Here is a 23,661-nt window from a genome sequence, read left to right as displayed (position 1 = left end):
CCTGGTCCAGTGCGCTCGCGGTTGGACGATTGGTTTTTGGGGGCGGCCGCTGATCCCCGTCAGTGTCCTACCCCCATGCCTTTCTTCCCGGACGTGCATGAGGAGGTCACGAGGTCCTGGAAGGCACCCTTGTCTTCCCGCGATCGCTCGGCGGCCTCCTCCGCCTATCCTCCTCTCGACCAGGCGGCTGCCAAAGGGTACACTGGGGTTCCCCAGGTTGAACGCTCTGTTGCCATGCAACTATGTCCTCAGAGTGCTTCTTCCCGCGGCGACCCTAAGCACCCCTCCAAGGCCTGTAGGTTCTCCTCCATGCTTGTGGCAAAGGCCTATAGAGCTGCGGGGCAGGCAGCCTCCTCACTGCATGCCATGGCGACACTCCAGGTCTACCAGGCCCAGATGTTGCGTGACATGCACGAGGGGAGGACTGACCCAGGGCTCTTCGATGAGCTCCGTGCCGCCACCGACCTTGCTCTCCGAGCGACGAAGGTGACCGCACGCTCCCTGGGTCAGGTGATGTCCACTTGTGTGGTCCAGGAGAGACACCTGTGGCTTAACCTGGCTGATATGCGGGAGGTTGAGCGAACCCGTTTCCTTGACACCCCCATATCCCAAGCTGGCCTCTTCGGCGGGGCAGTCGAGGACTTTGCCCAACAGTTCTCGACTGCCCAGAAGCAGACTGAGGCTCTCAAACATGTCCCACCCCGACGGCCCGCTGCTGCCTCCACCCAGCCGTCGGCTCAGCCGCCTCAGTCTGCTCGCCGCCGAGGACGCCCTCCTGCGGTTCCCCCCCCTCCCGCACGGCCCCAGCAGCAGCCTCCACCCGGGCTGTGCCGTGGAGGAAGCCGTCACAGGAAGGCGTCACAGCCCCCTCCAGCCCCGCGCCCCGCTAAACGCCAGGCCAAGCGGCGCTCCTGAGACGGGCTGCTCAGAGATGGCTCTCAGTTTTGTGCAGGAGACGGTAGCAGGGCCGCTCCTTCCCCCGGTGGAGGGCCGGGGGAGAATCCTTGGTTTTCCACCCTAATGTGGTTAAAAACAGAACTGACACACCCATCTCTGAGCCCACAGAGGTCGCGGATGACAGTGCGCGCCGCTCACGAGCCTCGCCACTCTCGTCCCCCTCTCTCGCTTGTCCCCTGCCAGAGCACGCCCCCGTGGGATGCTGGTATTCCCCTGGCCTCCTCTGGCAGGACGCGGCTCATGACTGTGCCCCCGCACTGGGCCGCTATGCCACCCACGCCTGGGCCGGTCATTCCGCCTCGCTGCACCACCGAGGGTACGCCTGTGGTCCACATGACCCCGCTGGTACAGTTCTTGGAAGCCTGGTTACAGCTTCCTGGACTGGGTCGCGAGGACCATCAGGCTCGGCTACGCGATTCAGTTCGCACGATCTCCTCCTCGCTTTGCGGGAGTCCGCTTCATTATGGTCGGTGGCAATGCCCCTGTCATGAGAGCAGAGGTCGCCACCCTACTGGCGAAGGGTGCGATTGAGATTGTCCCTCCAGCCGAAATGAAGTCCGGCTTCTACAGCCCCTACTTCATTGTACCGAAGAAGACCGGTGGGTTACGACCGATCCTGGACCTGCACGTCTTGAACCGCTCCCTTCACAGGCTGCCGTTCAAGATGCTCACGGCCAAACGCCTTTTCGAATGCATGAGGCCGCAGGATTGGTTTGCAGCGATCGCCCTGAAGGACGCCTACTTCCATGTCTCCATTCTTCCTCGACACAGACCGTTTCTTCGGTTTGCTTTCGAGGGGCAGGCACACCAGTACGCGGTTCTCCCTTTCGGGCTAGCCCTGTCTCCTCGCGTCTTCATGAAGGTCGTCGAGGCAGCCCTTGTTCCCCTACGAGAACAGGGGGTTCGCATCCTGAACTATATCGATGACTGGCACCTAGCTCGTCTGGGCCTTCGGGTCAACTGGGAGAAGAGCAAACTCTGCCCCGTGCAGAGGATCTCTTTTCTCGGTATGGATATCAACTCGGGTCGGTGTATGCCCATGTGCAAAGGGCATGTGGCCGCGGGTTCCTGGACAGGACCACAGCGCCTTTGGCATATCAATTGCCTTGAGTTGCTGGCGGTACATCTCGCCCTGCACCGCTTTCGTGCATTGCTCAGGGGTCGACACGTACTGGTCCGATCAGACAATACCGCGACAGTAGCGTACATCAACCATCAGGGTGGTTTACGCTCCCGCCGTATGTCGCAACTCGCTCGCCACCTTCTCATTTGGAGTCAGAAGCATCTGAGGTCGCTTCGAGCCATCTATATCCCGGGAGACCTGAACCAGGCGGCCGACGAGTTGTCTCGGCTTCAGCCTCTCGCTGGAGAATGGAGACTCCATCCCCAGACGGCCCAGCTGATTTGGGATCAGTTCGGGGTCGCACAGGTGGATCTGTTTGCCTCCCACGACTCATCCCACTGCGACCTGTATTATTCCCTGACCGAGGGCACGCTCGGCACGGATGCACTGTCGCACAGCTGGCAGCGGGGCCTACGCAAGTATGCGTTTCCCCCAGTGAGCCTCCTTGCGCAGACTTTGCGCAAGATCAGGGTGGACGAGGAGCAGGTCATTTTGGTTGCCCCATATTGGCACAACCGCACCTGGTTCCCAGAACTAGTTCTCCTCGCGACAGCACCTCCCTGGCCAATTCCCCTGAGCAAGGACCTGCTTTCTCAGGGACGGGGCACCCTGTGGCACCCTCGTCCCTATCTTTGGAACCTCCACGTGTGGCTCCTGGACGGGACGAGGCAGGTTTGAGTACCCTACCACAAGCGGTGGTGGCTACCATCACTTCCGCTAGAGCATCGTCCACGAGGCATGCCTATGCGTTGAAGTGGAACCTCTTCGTCAACTGGTGTTCTTCTAAAAATCAAGAACCCACGAAATGCCTGATCAGTGTCGTGCTTTCCTTCCTGCAAGAAGGGTTGGAGCGAAGGCTGTCTCCCTCCACCCTGAAAGTGTATGTTGCCGCCATTGCCGCACATCACAACGCAGTTGATGGTAAGTCTCTGGGGAAGCACGACCTGATCATCAGGTTCCTGAGGGGAGCAAGGAGACTACACCCTCCTCGTCCTTCCCTCGTACCCTCTTGGGACCTCTCAGTGGTTTTAACTGCCCTACAGAGTGATCCCTTTGAGCCTCTGCAATCAGTGGAGCTTAAGTTCCTGTCTATGAAGACGGCGCTCCTGGTTGCATTGGCCTCCATCAAGAGGGTAGGGGACCTGCAGGCATTTTCGGTTGACGAAGCATGCCTGGAGTTCGGGCCGGCTAACTCTCACGTGATCCTGAGACCCCGGCCTGGATATGTGCCCAAGGTTCCCACCACTCCCTTTCGAGACCAGGTGGTGAACCTGCAAGCGCTGCCCTTGGAGGAGGCAGACCCAGCCTTGGCACTGCTCTGTCCAGTACGCGCCCTCCGTGCTTACGTAGACAGAACGCAGTGTTTCAGGACCTCAGATCAGCTCTTTGTCTGTCATGGTGGGAAGCTGAAGGGAAAGGCTCTCTCCAAGCAAAGGTTGTCTCACTGGATAGTGGACGCCATTGCTCTGGCATACCAGCAGCAAGGTCGACCATGCCCCCTTGGTGTGACAGCCCACTCCACTCGGAGTGTGGCATCCTCTTGGGCTCTAGCGCATGGCGCCTCGCTAACAGACATCTGTAGAGCTGCAGGGTGGGCGACACCTAACACATTCTATAATCTCCGAGTGGAGCCAGTTTCTTCTCATGTACTCGCTTCAACTAGCCGGTACTAGATTCTGCTCAGGTGTCTTCGCTTGCGACGGACGGGATACGTGCGATATTTCCTCAGGTGAGCCTAATAAGCCCTGAGTCTCCTCCAGCACTGTCGACGTCAACGCCAGAGTTATGCCACCGGCAGCTTTCGCGTTTGGCTAGGTGCCTCCATGTGCATGGTTCCCCCTCTGGGCGACCCCCACATGTGTATTTCCACTGTAAGCCTCTCTGAGCATGTGTCTTTCCCTTGGCAAGCCACCTGGCCACCCCTGGGGTTGAAATATTCCACCTGCGGCTGGACACCCCAGTGATTCTCCATATGTAGCCCTTCGGGGTCATATGTGTATTCTAAGTCCCCCCCCTTCGGGTTGGGCATGATTGCATATTTCCTTTGAGATATGCTTCCCAGTGTACCTTGGTATTCCTGTGTTAAGTAGGAGTCCTTCGTCCGTGCCAGTCTCACGACAGGGAGCTCAGACTTACGCAGGGCACTGGAAGACAGTCGAGAGGTGGCGTGATTACACTGGGAACCCCATTCATCGTCATCCGACGTAACTCGGAGTGACTACGAAAGGGAACGTCTCGGTTACGTATGTAACCCTCGAGGGAACTGAGTAGGGAACGGAGACGTTACGTCTCCCTGCCACTTCCGCTGTACCGCTGGAACGCCTGAGTTCAGTCTCGGCTCCTCAGCGAAGACATATCTGCATGTTGCCAGCGCACTTCCTTATATACCCCCAGGGTGGGGCGGAGTTACGCTATGCAAATTCCGCAGACCCATGGCATTTCTTTGCCATTGGCTCGTTTTATATACTCGAAGATGATAGGCTTTCTAAGCGAAACCCCATTCGTCGTCATCCGACGTAACGTCTCCGTTCCCTACTCAGGGAACGAGGGTTACATACGTAACCGAGACGTTTACCCACCTCTTTTTTTACCACTACACCACTGGATAGATAGATAGATAGATAGATAGATAGATAGATAGATAGATAGATAGATAGATAGATAGATAGATAGATAGATAGATAGATCGGATTAATCGATAGATATTTTTAAAGCATTTTAGCATTAATTGCAACGAAAATGTGAACAAATGAATATGAATCTCTGAATACATATCTAAATATTCTGAATGTGCTTTACATGATTAGAACAATACTTGTTTCCAAGAAGGCTCTTTGTAGCACTTTGTTGATGTTGTGCTGCAGTGTAATGTTGAGGCTTCTGTATGTAGCCAGCTCTGCAACAAGATCCTCCTTCTCCTTTCCTAATTCAGCACATCTTTAATGTTAGAACAAGAAACAGAAGAAATTTAAGTTTTTCTCATCAGATTCTCATATTCTGCGATTCTGAAATTGATCACTAAACTTTCATTATTAAGAATCTCTTATTATAGGCTATGTTTGTAAATAAGAAAGCATTTATTATTCATAAACTCATTTGCATTCTTCAAGCTCTTCTACCACGTCATGTTTTTGTTTCTTTATGTAGCGGTATCGTCTTTGCAAATCCTTATATATTTTTTGAGGTACAACTCCTCCATCTTCACCGTCAGAACACTCTCTCTTTTTCTTTGGGTCTGTCTCAAAAAGTGGGGTCTCTCTCTTCTTTGCCTTTCTTTCTTCAAGAATTTTCAAAAGGTTTTTTTCTTTTTTCAGAAGCCTCAACTGTCTAAAGCGTTTTCTGTAAAGCATTATTATTATTATTATTATAATTATTATTATTATGATATATCATCAATAAAAATGTAACAATTATGTTGAATGTACAAAATTGGTAATAAATCACCAGCTTTCTGCAAAAGGTTACACTGTCAAATATTTAAAGGTTCAGCCAAAATACTGCTATATTATATTTGGATGTAACGGACTGATGGACTTGGTCACCATTTGCTTTTTTTTTTTTTTTTAAAGATGGTGACTGAGGCTAAAAGAAATAGTCATACAGGTTTGGAACAATGAGAGTGAGTAAATGATTACAGAAGTTTGAGCTAGGCCTATCCCTTTAAGATCTTTTTTTGACAACTTCAAAAACAATATCAATTAGAAGGTTATTTATAATGTCTTATAATACACAGTGGATTATATATTCTCATTAAATACTTTTACCATAATGCTTTATATTGCATATACTACGCATGGTATAGCCTAGTAGCTACTAGATCAGTCAAAAACATAAGACATCAAAATTGGGTGAAGTTATTGGATGATAATGGGTTTTAATTAGCCTAGAAATCTAGACGCAACCTAGCGGCAGCAAAATGTATTTTGCAGCCAGGGTAGTCTAGCAACTCTCCGTTGACTTTCGAGCTGCAAAAACCTAAATTGGGTCAGGCCAATCACGTCGTGTATAGAGTAGGTGGGGCGGGCTTAACATAATGACGACAGAGTTGCGACGGTTCCCTGCTAACTGTTACTTGAAAACAAAGAAGAGCTGCTGCTGGAGAACAGTCTTTCGAATCAGCTTTGGCCGCGACTCTGGAGGACTTGGAGTTAAGTTTTTCTTTGAGAAAAGAGCAAAGAACGGCACTTAAGTCATTCTTAAAAAAAGGAAGATGTGTTCGTAGTTTTGCCGGCCAGATATGGCAAAAGTTGAATCTATCAACTAGCTCCGCTGTTGGGAAAATGCTCTGGTTGGTTGAAGCGCTGTCCTATTGTGTGCAGAGGGAATTTGAAAGACAGCCGTTTATCCCGCCCCTTGGATTGAGCCGTGTCTATGGTGAGTTGCCAGACCTAACATCTTGATGTAGGTCTGGCTTGCCAGGCTAGGTTTTAATACTTTAATAACTTATAACTTTAAATAGCAAATACAAGTAAGATTTAGAATGCATGAGTGTTTACAATTATAATATTACAAATAATGAGGAATGTATTACAATTATTTAAAATATTACGAATAATTTATAAATACAATTAGCATTAAAAATATATTAATTAAAAACAAACTGATGTGCGTACTGCATATGATCCCGATTGAGTTCGAAAGAACCGATTTGCGACATGACTCTTCATGAATCATTTCGAGTTCAATCATTTGGAAGAGATTTTTTATTTTTATTTTTTTGCGAACCGGAAGATACACAGTGAACGCGAGGAAAAGTTCGTTCATCCATCAGGTAAGTCATGTTCTCAGGTTTAGAAATCAAAGTAAGCTTTTCAAAACATACGTTTTTCTTCTTCAGTTCTCCTTTTTCTTTTGTAGTTGCCGTCTCGTCCTCTTGGTCATCCTGTTTTAGGATTTTTGCGGTTCTGATCCGTTTGCATGGTTTGGCCAATTCGTCCTCCATCTCTTTATGGGTCTCTGGAGGTGGTAAATTGAACCACAATTAATGTAAGTAACAGTTACATTTTTAGCTTAGTCAGCATTAGCTCAAACAGACATTTCAATTGACATAATTACACTAAATTTACTTTATCTAAACGTTAACCTTACCTTTAATGAGAAGTACCTGAGCTTGATAATATGTATTTTCCCAGTGAACAAGATATAAAAAATCTTGTTTGTAATTTTAAGGGTCAATTTTTTTTATGTCTTCTATGGGAACGATATGTTTGTGTCCGTCTGAATAACGCACATAGGCAAACACGTCTGAGGTAAAATGTCGTTTTGAAAAAAAACTTTGGCGTGAGAGCGCATCTAGCCCTCAGGTAGGCTAAGTTAGCTGGCGCACGGTTAAAAATCAGCCAATCCCGTTTCAGAATCGTAATATATATATATATCACACAGACACTCAGTATGGTTGCTATCTTTGTGCGGACTCTCCATAGACGCAAGTTAATGGTTTTTATACTGTCCAAACGGCCATTGCCGTGCGACTCGCGAGAGACGATAACAAGCGATACTACGGTAAGAACCAAATCAATGATAATCAAAGACACACATAATACAGATCAATACATCAAGATTTCTGGTGAAATACCACAGTACAGTTATTGCTACTTTAGTTTGCCAAACATTCTTAAAGGAACAACTAATGATTCAAACAAGAATCGACTGGGTATAAACGTCACTGTTCAGAAGAATCACTTTGTTAAGTAGGATCTTACGGGAATCCTTGAGGAATGTCATTCGGATGATGGACATTCCATGAACATCCCTGTAGGATTTTTTTTTTTGTCAGACCTGCTTTTATTAGGCATAAAACAAGTAAAATCTCCTTTATTTTACAGAGCTTTATACAACAGAGATTGTTTCAAAGCAGCTTCACAGTATTAAACATGTGTAACAGAATAAATGATGCAAACTTCATCAAATATTTCATCAAATAATTTAATGTAGCAAGACAATAGCGTCATTATCCCAGCAAACACAAACGTTCCCATAACAATTTCATATGGTTCCCGTTTGGTTATTTTTTGGGGGAACTGAAACTTTCTCTATTGGTTTATTTTTTGTAACCTAAAGAGAACATGCCAAGAACGTTCCCTGCATGTTGTTTTTATTTTTAGATTTTATTTTTATAACCATAGGATGGTAGGCCGATAAGCTACAGAGATTTATTGTAATGCTGAAATCTGTAATTTATTCATAAACATAAACTATATTTTGCAGAATTACATGTCTGAAGTTTATTGCAGTTTCTTAATAAATAAAAGACCCTCACCAGTGCCGTGTTTGGTATGCTTTGGCCTCAAGCACGCAGAAGAGGCTTTGGAGAATGTGGAGAATTGCAGCCATTACCTAATGCTGCCTAAGAAGCTCCTGCAGCACCGTCTTAAAGTTGGCACGACCCAGTGCGTCGAGCTTGGCCTTTCTGACGGGGATGGGGGACGCGGTGATGACGACGTGCTAGTGGGGGCCTCCCGGGGCACAACATCCCTCAACTTGGCTGACCCTCTTGCGTTCACCATGCTTATATAATTCATAAGAAAGTTGGATTTCTCCAGATAGGCGCGTCCACTATACTGTGGAGATGGCATCAGCATCGTCAACTTCATCTTTGTAGACACTGACACAGAAAAAGTAGTTATTGATAAACAAATAAAATGTCTCCTTACTATTTTTGACACATTCATAATCATTACTTTTGCCAGCTCAGAATAGGCAATATTACTATACATAGCCTAGGTAAACGCTCATTATGGTTTAATATTCTCTCCATTATATATTTAAGTAATTAAATTAATATAAATGTGCGATAAGTTGACTAATGGCTTTATTGTACAACTACCAGTCGACTAGAAAAACCTTCGTCAGGGGCAGCCCTATTTCTTTCACATATTTTCAAACCAGTGTCATAACCCGGCTCAGAGTTTATGACAAAGAAGTAGAACGGAAACACTTAATCAAAAGATAACCAATTTATTTACCAAACAAAACCACAACTAAACACAAAATGCCGGCAATAACAAAAACATAAAGGAGAAGACACGCCGGAGAGAGAACCTCTCTCTCTCCCACCGGAAGGCAGGGAGTAGGAAGCTTTAAACAGGAAGTTAAACTCCAAACACAGGTGTCCTCCATCCACCCTCAGGATCGCAGCCCCGCCCCACTGAAACACAAAAATAACAAAGACAGGTATGCAGGCCGTCACACTCCCCCCCATAAGAAAGGGGTTCCCAGAAGGAAACCCGACAACAACAAATATTACTCCAACTTAAGCTCAAAACAATTATCCCCTACCAACATTCAAAAATAAATGAATAAATACTTAACACTAGTCATTACTGTTCCAATCCTCAGCATCTTTCATTCCTACTTCTGGTTCAGTAATCGATGTACCTAGAAAGCAATTTTAAGAATCCAGAAGAGGCAGACAACTATAGGAACAAAAACAATTACCCTAGCGGCAATTACATTGTCAACTCCTTTCACATAGCGAACGTCCAAGCAATAGGACTGCAAAAACAATGACCATTGAATCAATCTTTGGTTCGGACACTGCAAGGAATTTAAGAAGGTCAAAGGATTATGATCGGTAAAGACCACCACAGGAGCACTGCCACTAACATAAACATCAAAATGTTTTAGAGCCATAATCAAAGCAAGCGTCTCCTTTTCGATCACAGAATAATTCCCCTGGTAACGATTAAATTTCTTTGAAAAGAAACTAACCGGCCTCTCAATACCACAGTCATCCTCCTGCATGAGGACCTCCCCAGCCCCTACCTGGCTCGCATCCACATACAATTGAAATGATCTGTCCAAATGCGGCGCCGCTAACACCGGAGCGGTACATAGAAGCGTTTTGACATGTTGGAAGGCACTTTGACAAACAGGAGACCAAGAAAATTTGACTTTATCCCTCAACAAATCAGTGAGAGGTGCCACAACACTAGAAAAGTTTCTACAGAATGCTCTGTAATAACCTACCAGGCCTAGAAAACGCATCAACTCTTTTTTAGTTGTTGGAACTGGAAACTGTTCCACTGCCTGAATTTTTGCATTCACCGGACGCACCTGACCCTGCCCAACTACTCGGCCAAGATAGGTCATGGTCGCCCTTGCAAACTCACACTTTGCGAGGTTGACTGTGAGCTTTGCCTCTGCCAAACGAGTAAACAATTCCTGTATATGTTCTAAGTGACTATCCCAGGTGTTTGAATAAATGACTACATCATCAAGATATATAGCGCAACCCTGCATGTCACCTACAACGTGATTCATGAGACGCTGAAAGGTCGCAGGTGAATTCCGAAGCCCAAACGGCATTACCTTATATGAATATAAACCCTTTGGAGTAATAAATGCAACAATCTCACGAGCACGTCTAGACAAAGGCACCTGCCAGTAGCCTTTAAGGAGATCAAACTTACTGACAAGCTTCGCAGCCCCCACCTGATCGATGCAGTCATCCATTCTCGGCAGGGGAAACGAATCCGGCTTTGTAACAGAATTAACTCTACGAAAATCAGTGCAAAAACGCATAGTACCATCCGACTTAGGAACAAGTATACAGGGAGAAGCCCAGCTAGAAAAACTAGGTTCAGCAATGTTATTTTCCAACATATATTTTACTTGGTCCTCCATTTGCTTTTGTTTGTCCGTATTTACCCGATAGAATCTCTGTTTTATTGGTTTCCCATCGTTTACCTCAATGTCATGTTCTATCAGATGAGTGCACGTAGGCGAATTAGAAAATAAACAGGAAAACCGATGAATTAATTCTGTCAACTGCTCCGCACGTGTCACCAGCAAATGAGCAAACAGTTTTTCCAATTCAGCCAAAGTCTGTGAGTTATTAAAACCACCTACAGACATTTCTTCTACCTCATCCAATGTTTTTTCAATGTCTCTACCGTCAGCTTTAACTGAACCTGCAGAGACCGCGACACATGCCGCATGAGCTTGAACTACTGTAGGAGGATCACTACACGCAGAAGGCTGAAGTACACCGGTAAAATAAGGTTTTAGTAAATTCACATGACAAAGCTGTGTATTTTTCCTACGTTCAGGAGTAGCAATAATGTAATTTTGCTCTGACACCTGCTTTACAACCGTATAGGGGCCTGCAAACTTTGCCTGAAACAGAGAACTAATTACGGGAAACAGAGCCAACACCTGGTCCTCAGCTAAACGTGCGTAACTCAGCATGCCTATCATACCACGATTTCATTTTCTCCTGTGATGACGCCAAATTTGTTTTCGCTAACATCCCAGCTGTATAAAGGCGATGTCGAAACCCATTAACGAAATCTATCAGGTTTACAGGAGGTTCAACATCCTTCCAACCATCTGCCAATGCTCCTAACGGACCCCGCACTTTATGCGCAAACACCAGCTCATTCGGAGAAAACCCCAAGCTCTCTTGTGTAACTTCTCTAGCTGTTCAAATGTTAAATTTGAAGTCGACCTAGAAAGCAAAGGTAACGAGAAAGACTGGTTTTCTGACAAAATTCCCTTTTCTATTAAGCTACTTCTTACAATAGCTTTCTGCCGCTCTTTAAGCATATTATTACTGATATCAATATCATAATGTTCAGCTATTTTAAGCAGCTGCTCTTTTGTGCAGAGATCTAATACTTCTTCCGACGGAGATGCTATAAATTCCTCTACAGCCGACATTTTAACCGTGTGCGTGAAATCTCTTCAGACTAATGGAAATCAAATTACTACAAACATACTAATAACAAAAAAGGTGCGCCCCTCTAACTACCTCAACCCCAAATTTACTACATAAACTCAACCCTAGTCTTCATGCGGCTGCTTATGGTGGTTCCATTATGCACAAAACCCAATGGCAAGGAAAAGCAACCAGAAACTGGCGACTCTCCTAAATCCACGGAGTGCCCCCGAGACAACTGCTCTGTCCACTTTCACCGCAACACTACACCACCCCACCAGACGAAACCCAAAAGGGTAACGCCACTAAACCTACCAGAGACGCACCCCTTTGATAACAAATAATTACAAATTTAAAATAACCTACTTACCTAAACTTCCCGCACACCGGTCAAAATCAAAGTTCTCATCCACTATCACCGCGCCACGCGGCCAAATACTGGCGTGTGACATCACACCAGCAACACTTCATTCACAAATAGACCTAATATCCCGCCACTACACAACTTAATACGTAGCGAACAGAAAAAACAAAAACAAATAGACAAGCCCCCATTTGTCATAACCCAGCTCAGAGTTTATGACAAAGTAATAGAACGGAAACACTTAATCAAAAGATAACCAATTTGTTTACCAAACAAAACCACAACTAAACACAAAATGCCGGCAATAACAAAAACATAAAGGAGAAGACACGCCGGAGAGAGAACCTCTCTCTCTCCCACCGGAAGGCAGGGAGTAGGAAGCTTTAAACAGGAAGTTAAACTCCAAACACAGGTGTCCTCCATCCACCCTCAGGATCGCAGCCCCGCCCTACTGAAACACAAAAATAACAAAGACAGGTATGCAAGCCGTCACACCAGCATATCACAAAGGGCATTCTGGGTTGAGCAAGCGGCCCTGAGTGGACTGAGCGAGAAATCTTCAGAAAGATGCTCTCCGCTCCAGAGGAAATATTACCACTGACTGCGCTCACATGCTCTGGTAAAGTTAATTCATAATGAAACCAGCTCAGTTCAGCAATAAGCAGCTCAACTGAAGACAGTAGCGTAGAGTCAGCTCAATGTTGGTTCAGTTCAGTTCAATAACAGTGTTGATGTTCAATGTTACTAGCAGAGTTTTAATGAGATCTCAGATTACTATGGTTCTGCTATGATTAGCATGGTAAGAGTAATGAACTCATTGACTCATGGAGGCAGAGCTTTAGACTTAGCTTAATGGCTGTTTAGAGGCTGTTGAGTTTGTTTCTCTGATGTTTCTGTGAGTAATGATGACAGAAACTCTCTGCAGCCAATATGAATCAGATCTGATTGATTATGGACTTGATCAATCTCTCATATTATTCACTACCTGGCCAAAAAATAAATAAATAAAAAAAATTCCATCAAGAGTTGCATTCATTTGTTTGTCCAAGATTTTGTATTGACAATGGGAGAGTTGAAGGTCTCTGTAAAGTCTGACTCATTCATTTGTGTGTGTGTGTTCAGTCATAGCTACGATGCGGGATCTGAAGCGGAAGGATAAGTTGGTTGAAGTGGCTGGAGACGCGTACGGATGAACTCTGTCTCTGCTCTCGCTGGACGTCTGCAGTGATGAATCAGTCAAACAGTGTGTCGATAGCGTCAGAGATCGACATATAGACATACTGAGTGAGTTAACACACACACACACACACACACACACACACACACACACACACACACAGATCTGTCTCTGATGGCTTCTGTTCTGCTCAGGTTAAGATGATGAATCTGAGCGTTAGTTTCTCTTTTAAGTCTTCAGCTTCAGCCAGAGTTCATCTGTGTGTTTGTAGTCAATAACGCTGGCGTTGGTCTGGTGGGGCCCATTGAGGCTCTCAGTCTGGAGGACATGAAGCAGGTGTTCAAGACCAATTTCTTCGGTATTGTGCGCTTGATTAAAGAGGTCATGCCCGACATGAAGAGGAGACTCTCTGGACACATCCTCGTCATCAGCAGTGTGCTGGGCCTGCATGGTAAGACAGTCAGACACACAGACACTTCTTCTTGAGGAACAGTAGAAGAGCTCGTACCTTTCATGAGGATCTGCTGAATGACACACAAGTGGAAACATCAGTGTACAGAAACACAAAGCAGATTTGTGTTGCTCTTCACTGGTGTGGCGTTTAATGACGTCTACTCCGCGTCGAAGTTCGCCACGGAGGGATTGTGTGAGGGTCTCGCCATCCTTCTGCTCAAGTTTAACGTCACGTGAGTCTTAGTGTTTGCCATTAAACATTGCCTTAAAATATTATTTTAATATATATTCTATAACTAAAAGAGCAGCTTTGTCATTAAAGCAAAAGCATCATAAATCTGTTGCCTACATGGACTTGAGAGGGTTCTAGAGGGTTCCTCCTTTGTTTCTAGATCTGTGCTGATGCCTCTCACTGCAGTCTGACGTACTTTCTCATCTCTGTCTGTCGGTCAGTGTGTCGATGATCGAGCCCGGGCCTGTAAACACAGAGTTTGACAGACTTTTCTAAGAAAGAGTTCGCCGGTGCTGATCCTGAGACGCTCTATCTCTTCAGGAACTGCTACCTGCCCACCCAAGTGAACCTCTTTCAAGGCCTGGGACAAACACCTGAAGAAATCGCCACGGTCAGAACGCACATGAATTCATACCTGTTCACACCAAGAACCATAACTAGAAACAAAGCTTTAATAATCATTACAACACTTAAGAGAATAGCAAAGTCCACACTATTACTAAAACAACAACACACAGCAACAATATCGCTGGAATCACTTTCAGAAAGATTTCCTTCCAGGTGATGAATGATTAAAACATTGACAGCCAATCCAAATCCACGACTTTAAAAAGCTCAAGAATTTATCATATGTTTGTGTGGAGGCCCAAAATAGTTATCTTTATAGTTATCATCCATTGGTGTGGACATGAATATAGTTTTATATTCTTAATAATAACTTTATAATTATTGTCCATTGGCGTGGAGACCAAAAGTAGTTATCTTTACAAATACCATCCGTTTGTGTGGACGTTAATTTAGTTATCGTTATAGTTGTCCTCTGGTATGAACGTGAATATAGTTATCATTACAGGTATTATTATAGTTATCTTGCATTAGTTTGGATATGTGAAATGTAATAAAATGACTAAATAATGAAAAAGTAATGTGAATAAAGTCACATGAGCTTATCTTGAACAGGCTAAGGAGGACCACTCACTCACTCTCTCTGTCTCTGCAGTGCACTAAGAAGGTGATCGAGTCGCCCCGTCCTCCATTCCGTAACCTGACGAATCCTCTTTACACCCCGATCGTGGCGCTGAAGTATGCAGATGAGACGCGCAGCCTGTCGATTCACACCTTCTATCACATGCTGTATAACCTGGGAGGAATCATGCATGTTAGCGTGAGAATCATGAAGTTCCTGAGCTGTGAATGGTCACGGAGACGAACCATCTCACCAATCTAACACACACATCTCCTGTGGATTCTTACAAAGATCAATCGTCGAGTCTAACAGTCTAACATGCAGTAATGTACCTGTGTGTGAACACTGTGCTTCTCTTTACAGCTGGTTTCTAGAGTATCTGGATATTTTTAGCTAAACTGAATTTACACCTAAAGGATCCAATGTTGCACTCCAAATAACGAATGGTTAAACACTCAAACACTCTCTCTCAAAATCACGCACACTAAAACAGATGATGTCTGTTTTTAACTCTTAAATCTTTATTTTTCGTCTTTGTACAGATTAAATTGTAAACATACAAATATTATTACAGAAGTGTTCATTCATTTTAACCAGTGGCGGATTAAGATACTTTGGTGCCCCTGGGCATTGACACCTAGAGTGCCCCCCAATAACCTAAATAAAATGAATAAAAATGAAATGTGCTTCATGTGATAATTTACATTAATTTCTATTATTATTATTAGTATTATAATTTTACTAAACTCAAAATTAATTCATATTTATAAACTTATCTGATAACAGAAGGTTACATCAACAAAAGTCATTTTAAGTGTTAGCTGAAGTAGAAAAAATTCTTACAAAATCCGGTTACTGCTGTTATAGGTATAATCTGCTGCAAGTATGCAGCAAAATTATACTTTTTAGAATTAGTGAACCTATCTGTTACAGGTGTAATATAATAACCATCAGTTTCACTTACAGATAAGATATACATTTAAACAAAGCATTCTGCAAATATAATTAAAGAAATTGAAAAATTTCAGAACAATTTCAGAGAAATGTTCAAAACATGCCAAGGTCTAAGCCAGTCAAAACCAACAGCCCACTAAAATCACATGTTTCTTAGATTTTAATATTGTAATGCAAACTGATTATTGACATCATGAAAATCCAAACTGTTAATCACTTCATATTATGGCCAACAAAAGGTCTTGTTTTCAATAGTAATAATATCTGTAACTACATAGTTTTGTGAGGTTTTGAACTAAAAAGTCACTTCTTTACACTCTGCCCCTTTGTTTGCCAACGGCTGCAAAGTACAACGTGAAAGTGCAAGGCTGATGCTCCGTAGAGGATTCACACATCCAGGAGCAAGGCAGTTTCTCTTCAACCGCAGTTTCATTTCGGTTGAAGAGACACGAGACACAACCCCGCACACAACAGCCACAACAGCCGCACAGCCCACTCCCAAAATCTGGTGATAGATTGTGCGTCCACGGATTCATGTGGGGAAAATAAAAAACTTTCAACAAAACATTCAGGGAATTTAGAACATTCTGATGAAAGGGTATATATAGGTCATGGCTGGAAAGATGTTTGAGAATGCATTGCTTAATGTCTAACCGGAGAAAAATTATTTGCCCCCCTGGACGTGGTGCCCCTGGGCACTTGCCCAAATGCCCATATGGTTAATCCACCTAAACCTTTGAGTAACTCACATAAGCTGTTCAGCATAGAGGGGTTCAGTGAATGTGGGTTGAGTGTGTGTTAAGCCTGGGTGTGATGACGGGTGCTAAGATGACGTCATCACTGCTGAAGTCGTTACAAACTGTTTATGGACTTATGTTTCTTTATATTTGTTATTTATGGTTTTGTGTTTCTTTTGACTATGGTGCAGTCCCTTAGGTTCATTATTCTATAACATTAATTTATAATAAGTTTAAGACATGCTGTTTGAGTTGGTTGCGGATAGGTGCACATATCAGCGGTCATCACAACATGTTATGTCTACTATAGTTTTCCTTTACTTGTTCTCATTAACCACACAGAGACAAGTTGTAGTTACGCATTTTTGTTATTTATTATTTCAAATCTGTATTTATCCCCATATTGCAAATAGTGACCCCGCAGGATGTCTACTCACCATTTCCTGTTGCTGTGACTCTTCAAAGGAAGGGGCGGGACCACAGCTTCCCTTTTTCTTGTGTTGGGTTAAACCATTTTCTATTAATGGGGAAGGGAACTTAACTTTTGGTAATGTAGGCATGGAGAAATGTCTTATGGTGTTTACGTTTAGTTTAAGTTACTGAATGAGTTTATTGTAATTATTTTTTTTTAAGTTAAATGGTTAAATGGTCATATGTTTAGGCTGCAAAAGTTTTGGTATTGATGCCCCTGCAGTTGGTACGGTCTTGAGTGTAATGAGCCTGCTCTAGGCTATATAAGACAGTCTAAACTGAACCTTGGGGGAAAAGGATGGGGTCATATTGCTGAGTGTATTCATGAAGATTTTGCTGCCTGTAGCAATTTGTTTTTCTTTGTTTGTTGAAACATCAAAGTTTGCACTGAGTCAAGTGTATATTTATTTTGTTTTGGTTTTTTTGTAATTTTTGTCCTTTGACACCTCATTGTGAAAATATTCACTCCTACTTCTCCACTGGCATTGAATAAAAACTATTCTTTGGATGATGTCTGAGTCCTGAGCCTATCTACCACCTCCCCTTGATCTCCACGGGACACGTTATGACAAATGGTGGCAGCGGTTTTTTCCAGTGCAGTAGAAGGCTTCAGTAGAACGTCAAGATGCCACCCAAGAGACAGACTATTCAGAGAGTGGTGGAGGAAGATGAAGATGATGGTGCTGAGTCAAGGCCTGACCAGGAAGGTATAGTGTCGGGGGCCACTACTTCACAGATGGCAGACTCAACAGGGGAGAGAATGGATCAGCTCAGAAAGACTGTGGAGAGCTTCATGCAGTCACAGCATGCCAGAGAGTCGCATCTGGAAAGGGAAGCACAGCGGCAAGAACACAGGTGGCGCACTCTTCAACATCAGTTCGGGCAGTTGCAGACGGAGGTGCAGAGAGAGCGGCAAGAGCGACAAACATTGGGAGGTGTGGCAGCGCAAGCTTTTTCCCCTTTGACTTCCGAAGACAATACAGCCCTTCCTACTCGTGTCCTCCACAGGAGGCGGAGCAATGAAGGAGGGGATCAAGAGACAGCACCACCTGTGTCCATGCAAGGAGCGGCCCTACCGCAATGGATGGGCTGGCAAGGCCCAAAGATGTTACCTCTTCAAGAGGATGATGACATTGAGCACTATTTAACAACCTTTGAGCGGATTGCTCAAGCCTGTAGGTGGCCAATGGAAGACTGGGCATTGCATATAGTGCCATTGCTGACAGGCAAGGCAAGAGCAGCTTATGTTGCCATGGATCTTGATGACACTTTTGAGTATGCTAGAGTGAAAAAAGCAATCTTGGATAAATTTGAGATTAATGCAGAGACCTACAGGCGGCGTTTTAGGGCAAAGGCTCTAAGACAAGAGGAGACTCCTAAAGAGCTGCAGGCAAGATTGAAAGACCTGTATGACAAATGGATAACACCCAGGCAGCGGACTAAAGAGGAAATCGGAGAAATGATTGTGCTGGAACAGTTTCTGGCAGTGATTAACCCTGAAATCAGAACCTGGATTTGTGAACACAATCCCACCTCTTCGAGACAAGCAGCTGAACTGGCTGAGACTTTCATTGCTGTTAGGCGGTCAACTTATCAGCTGGGTCACAGTCATGGCGGCGCCTACAGTACGACGGGTAAGTCTGGGAAGGGGTTCGGTAGTGGTCAACCTTATAGCGTAACTAAAGGCTTTAGTTCACAGACTCCCCAATTTAAATCTTACTCTAAAAGTTATCCACAGTCAGAAGGTCAATACAAAGAGAAGTCAGTGCTTATATGTCATGGATGTGGCCAGGCAGGGCACAAGAAGGCAGAATGTACGTTACAAAGAGTCAGTAATGCACGTCTTTGTTATGTTCCCAGACCATCTCAAATAGTAGTTGAAGCAGGTCAGAATATAGACACCATTGTTCCTGTGAAAATAGGAGGTAAGCAGTTTATGGCTTTGGTAGACACTGGATCTAGTCAGACGCTGGTGAGAGAGGAGTGTGTTGGAGATCTACAGATGTCCAGTCAGAGTAAGCTGAGGGTTCGTTGTGTTCATGGAGACGAGAGAGAGTATGCTACTGTTGATGTAAAGATGGAGGTTGAGGGTCAACCCTACCTGTTGACAGTAGGCATTGTGGACCAAGCCCCTTATGCAGTTATTTTGGGTAGGGATGTGCCAATACTTGTCGACTTGTTGCAGAGGCAGACTGGTGTAGCAGAGGTCAGAGCAGTTACCAGAGCAAAGGCAAGACAGACAGAAGAGCATAAACAGACTCTTAATTTGTTACCTTTTGCGGAGGAGCCCAAAGCAAAAAGGTCCAGAAGGGAGAAAAGGCAGGACAAAGTCAGGGGAACGGTTATTGTAGAGCAACTCCCTGATCCTGACGGGAACGACTTTTATGACATCCCTCTTGATATAGTTGATTTGCAGAAACAGGATGTTACACTTGAAGGTCTATTTCAGAAGGCTGGTAGTTCACATTCGGGAAGTAGATTTCAAGACAAAGAATTGTTTGTGTTGAAGGATAACATGTTGTACCGACAAACAGATAGTGGTGATCAGTTAGTTGTCCCACAGTCGATGAGGGCTAAAGTTATGCATTTGGGCCATTCCATTCCTTGGTCAGGGCACCTAGGGCAACAGAAAACGCTGGCAAGGATTTCAAGTAGATTTTATTGGCCACGGTTGTATATGGATGTGATTGACTTTTGTAAGTCATGCCCAGAGTGTCAGTTATCCGCCCCTGTTAAGAAAGGTGACAGAGCACCTCTGGTTAGCCTACCCATAATTGACATACCTTTCACGAGAGTAGCTATGGACATAGTAGGCCCTTTGGAGAGAAGTAGGTCAGGGAACCGTTACATTTTGGTTGTGTGCGATTATGCAACAAGGTACCCTGAAGCCTTTCCTCTTAAAAAGATTAAGACCAGGCAAATTGTGAATGCGCTTGTGCAATTGTTTTCACGGGTAGGGATACCTTCAGAAATCCTTACAGATCAAGGCACAAATTTCACTTCCAAACAGATAAGAGAAGTCTATTCATTGTTAGGCATACAGGCCATTAAGACCACTCCGTACCACCCCCAGACTGATGGCATGGTTGAACGGTTCAATCAAACTTTAAAGGCAATGCTCCGCAAGTTCGTATCTGAGACAGGCTCAGACTGGGATCAGTGGCTGCCGTATCTCCTCTTTGCTTATAGAGAGGTTCCCCAAGCCTCAACAGGTTACTCTCCATTTGAATTGCTCTATGGTCGCCAAGTACGTGGACCGCTGGACATCCTGAAGGAGGCCTGGGAGGGAGGCAAATCAAAGGCACAGGTGAATGTGGTTTCATATGTCTTGAGAATGAGAGAGAAAATGGACTCTATGGCAGAGCAGGTTCATGCCAATATGGCCAAGGCCCAGCAGCATCAGAAGTCATGGTATGACCAGTCATCCAGGAAAAGAACTTTGACCCCTGGCCAAAAAGTGTTACTGCTACTCCCAACGTCAGACAGTGGGCTGCTTGCCAAGTGGCAGGGCCCTTATGAGATACTGAGAAAGATGGGTCCTGTCAATTACGAATTATACCTGCCTGACCGGCGGAAAAAGGAACAAGTCTTTCACATCAACTTGCTGAAACCCTGGCAGGATAGACCAGGGCCACTATCAGATCAGCTGTTTGCACGGAAGGTCGATGAGGAGGAAGAGTCCAAAGAGCAATATTTCCCTACAGCTGTGAATTCTCCTGCCTTCCCTGAGGTGAGTCATCTGACATCAATGCAGCAGGAAAACCTCCAATCGCGGGTACCAGAGGGTCTATTCAGTGATAGACCAGGCAGGACAGAGGTGACGCAGCATGACATCCGCCTTCTATCACAGGGTCCAGTCCGACAGACTTGCTGTAGGGTTCCTGCAAGACTCATACCCGAGTTAAAGAATGAAGTAAAGGTAATGCTGGAGATGGGGGTGATCGAGCCTTCCAGGAGTGAGTGGTGTAGTCCAGTCGTCTTGGTGCCGAAAAAGGATGGCACATTAAGATTTTGTGTAGATTTTTCCAAGATGAATGCTATTTCTGCCTTTGACCCTTACCCCATGCCAAGGGTTGATGAACTCATAGAGCGTTTGGGTAAAGCCAAATATCTGAGCACACTGGACTTATGTAAGGGATATTGGCAGATTCCTTTGACTGACACTTCCAAGGAGCTAACTGCTTTCAGGGTCCCAAGTGGGCTCTATCATTTTAGGGTCATGCCGTTCGGCCTTCATGGGGCCGCAGCAACTTTCCAGAGAACTATGGACTGCGTACTGAGAGGTACTGAGGACTTTGCAGCAGCCTACATTGATGATGTGGTTGTTTACAGCTCATCATGGGAAGACCATCTGGAGCACCTGTCAGCTGTATTTTCCAGAATTCATGATGCTGGGCTGGTGGTTAACGCCACTAAATGTCATTTGGCAAAGCCTGAAGTGTCGTATTTGGGATATGTGCTGGGGGGTGGGGTAATTAAACCTCAAGTGGACAAAGTGGAGGCAGTGCGTTCTTGCCCACCTCCAACGACCAAAAAGCGGGTGAGGTCCTTTTTAGGTCTGGTGGGCTGGTACAGACGTTTCATTCCTAATTTTTCCACCCGAGCAGTTGTGCTCACTGATCTCACTCAGAAGGCCAGCCCCCAAAAGGTTGTGTGGACACCTGAGTGTGAAACAGCCTTTCAAGATCTTAAGGGCTGTTTGTGTCAGGAGCCGGTGTTGCAGAGCCCCAACTTTGACCTCCCTTTTACAGTGCAGACGGATGCATCGGGAGTAGGTCTAGGAGCTGTCCTGTTGCAAGGTGACAGTGAAAATCGAAGGCCGGTGCAGTATATTAGCCGGAAATTGTTCCCCCGTGAGGTCAGATATTCTACTGTGGAGAAAGAGGCACTGGCCATTAAGTGGGCATTAGATACTCTGAAGTATTACCTCATTGGTAAAGATTTTACCTTAGAGACTGATCATCGGGCATTACAATGGCTCCACAGGATGAAAGACAGCAATGCTCGCATTACCCGCTGGTTCTTATCACTGCAACCTTTTAAATTTCAAGTGAAATACAGGGCTGGAGCTCAGAATGTTGTTGCAGACTTTTTGTCCCGTCACTATGATGAGTGACGGGCTTAAGGGGTGGGGTGTGTGATGACGGGTGCTAAGATGACGTCATCACTGCTGAAGTCGTTACAAACTGTTTATGGACTTATGTTTCTTTATATTTGTTATTTATGGTTTTGTGTTTCTTTTGACTATGGTGCAGTCCCTTAGGTTCATTATTCTATAACATTAATTTATAATAAGTTTAAGACATGCTGTTTGAGTTGGTTGCGGATAGGTGCACATATCAGCGGTCATCACAACATGTTATGTCTACTATAGTTTTCCTTTACTTGTTCTCATTAACCACACAGAGACAAGTTGTAGTTACGCATTTTTGTTATTTATTATTTCAAATCTGTATTTATCCCCATATTGCAAATAGTGACCCCGCAGGATGTCTACTCACCATTTCCTGTTGCTGTGACTCTTCAAAGGAAGGGGCGGGACCACAGCTTCCCTTTTTCTTGTGTTGGGTTAAACCATTTTCTATTAATGGGGAAGGGAACTTAACTTTTGGTAATGTAGGCATGGAGAAATGTCTTATGGTGTTTACGTTTAGTTTAAGTTACTGAATGAGTTTATTGTAATTATTTTTTTTTAAGTTAAATGGTTAAATGGTCATATGTTTAGGCTGCAAAAGTTTTGGTATTGATGCCCCTGCAGTTGGTACGGTCTTGAGTGTAATGAGCCTGCTCTAGGCTATATAAGACAGTCTAAACTGAACCTTGGGGGAAAAGGATGGGGTCATATTGCTGAGTGTATTCATGAAGATTTTGCTGCCTGTAGCAATTTGTTTTTCTTTGTTTGTTGAAACATCAAAGTTTGCACTGAGTCAAGTGTATATTTATTTTGTTTTGGTTTTTTTGTAATTTTTGTCCTTTGACACCTCATTGTGAAAATATTCACTCCTACTTCTCCACTGGCATTGAATAAAAACTATTCTTTGGATGATGTCTGAGTCCTGAGCCTATCTACCACCTCCCCTTGATCTCCACGGGACACGTTATGACACTGGGACACACCAAACCAACGCCAAAGAACTAGCGCTGATGAAAGCCGACTGTGTTGTCGCCTCGCGTCGCCTGCGTCGGGGGGAAAATCTGCATTTGAACACACTGAGAGAACTACAGCCGACTGTCAGCTAGAATGCACCTTAACTGCGCCTGCGTGTAAATGAGACAATTGTCTATTTCTGCAGATATATTTATCTATATTCGTCATTCAAAAAGGGAAACCGACACTGCAGGCTGCAGATACACAAACCATAATAAAAGCAGTGCGTGCTTACCGTTTTGAATATCAATCCTGCTTAACACTTTCTTTAGTCCTCTCCGCTCATGTTAATATTGAAATATTCGCCAAGGAACACTCAGGTAAGATGACGTAACATTAACTGAACAGCCAATCAGAGTTCCCTCTTTCACCGTCGGCCCAAAAAAACCCAGACGGTGTCAGACTATAGCCAATGGTGCG

At 44.7% G+C, this 23,661-nt stretch overlaps 1 protein-coding gene and 1 pseudogene across 2 annotated transcripts in view; one reads left to right on the top strand and one right to left on the bottom strand.

Annotated features, from left to right (window-relative positions):
• LOC311077459 (NLR family CARD domain-containing protein 3-like) overlaps nucleotides 1-23,661 on the bottom strand; it is a gene marked incomplete at its 3' end in the record, with an annotated part of 351,403 nt that overhangs the window by 232,872 nt on the left and 94,870 nt on the right. The window lies entirely within an intron of this gene.
• LOC311069265 (retinol dehydrogenase 8-like) lies at nucleotides 1,075-15,192 on the top strand (annotated as a pseudogene). Its single transcript has 7 exons — nucleotides 1,075-1,203; nucleotides 7,504-7,582; nucleotides 13,225-13,386; nucleotides 13,551-13,730; nucleotides 13,839-13,965; nucleotides 14,186-14,355; nucleotides 14,965-15,192. The product of its transcript is annotated as a retinol dehydrogenase 8-like (transcript).

The sequence above is a fragment of the Abramis brama genome (genome assembly GCF_963993115.1).
Source record: "Abramis brama genome assembly, chromosome: 2".
Classification (NCBI taxonomy): Eukaryota; Metazoa; Chordata; class Actinopteri; order Cypriniformes; family Leuciscidae; genus Abramis; species Abramis brama.
The sequence above is the reverse complement of the archived record's forward strand: the minus strand, read 5'-3'. Positions and strand labels throughout refer to the sequence as shown.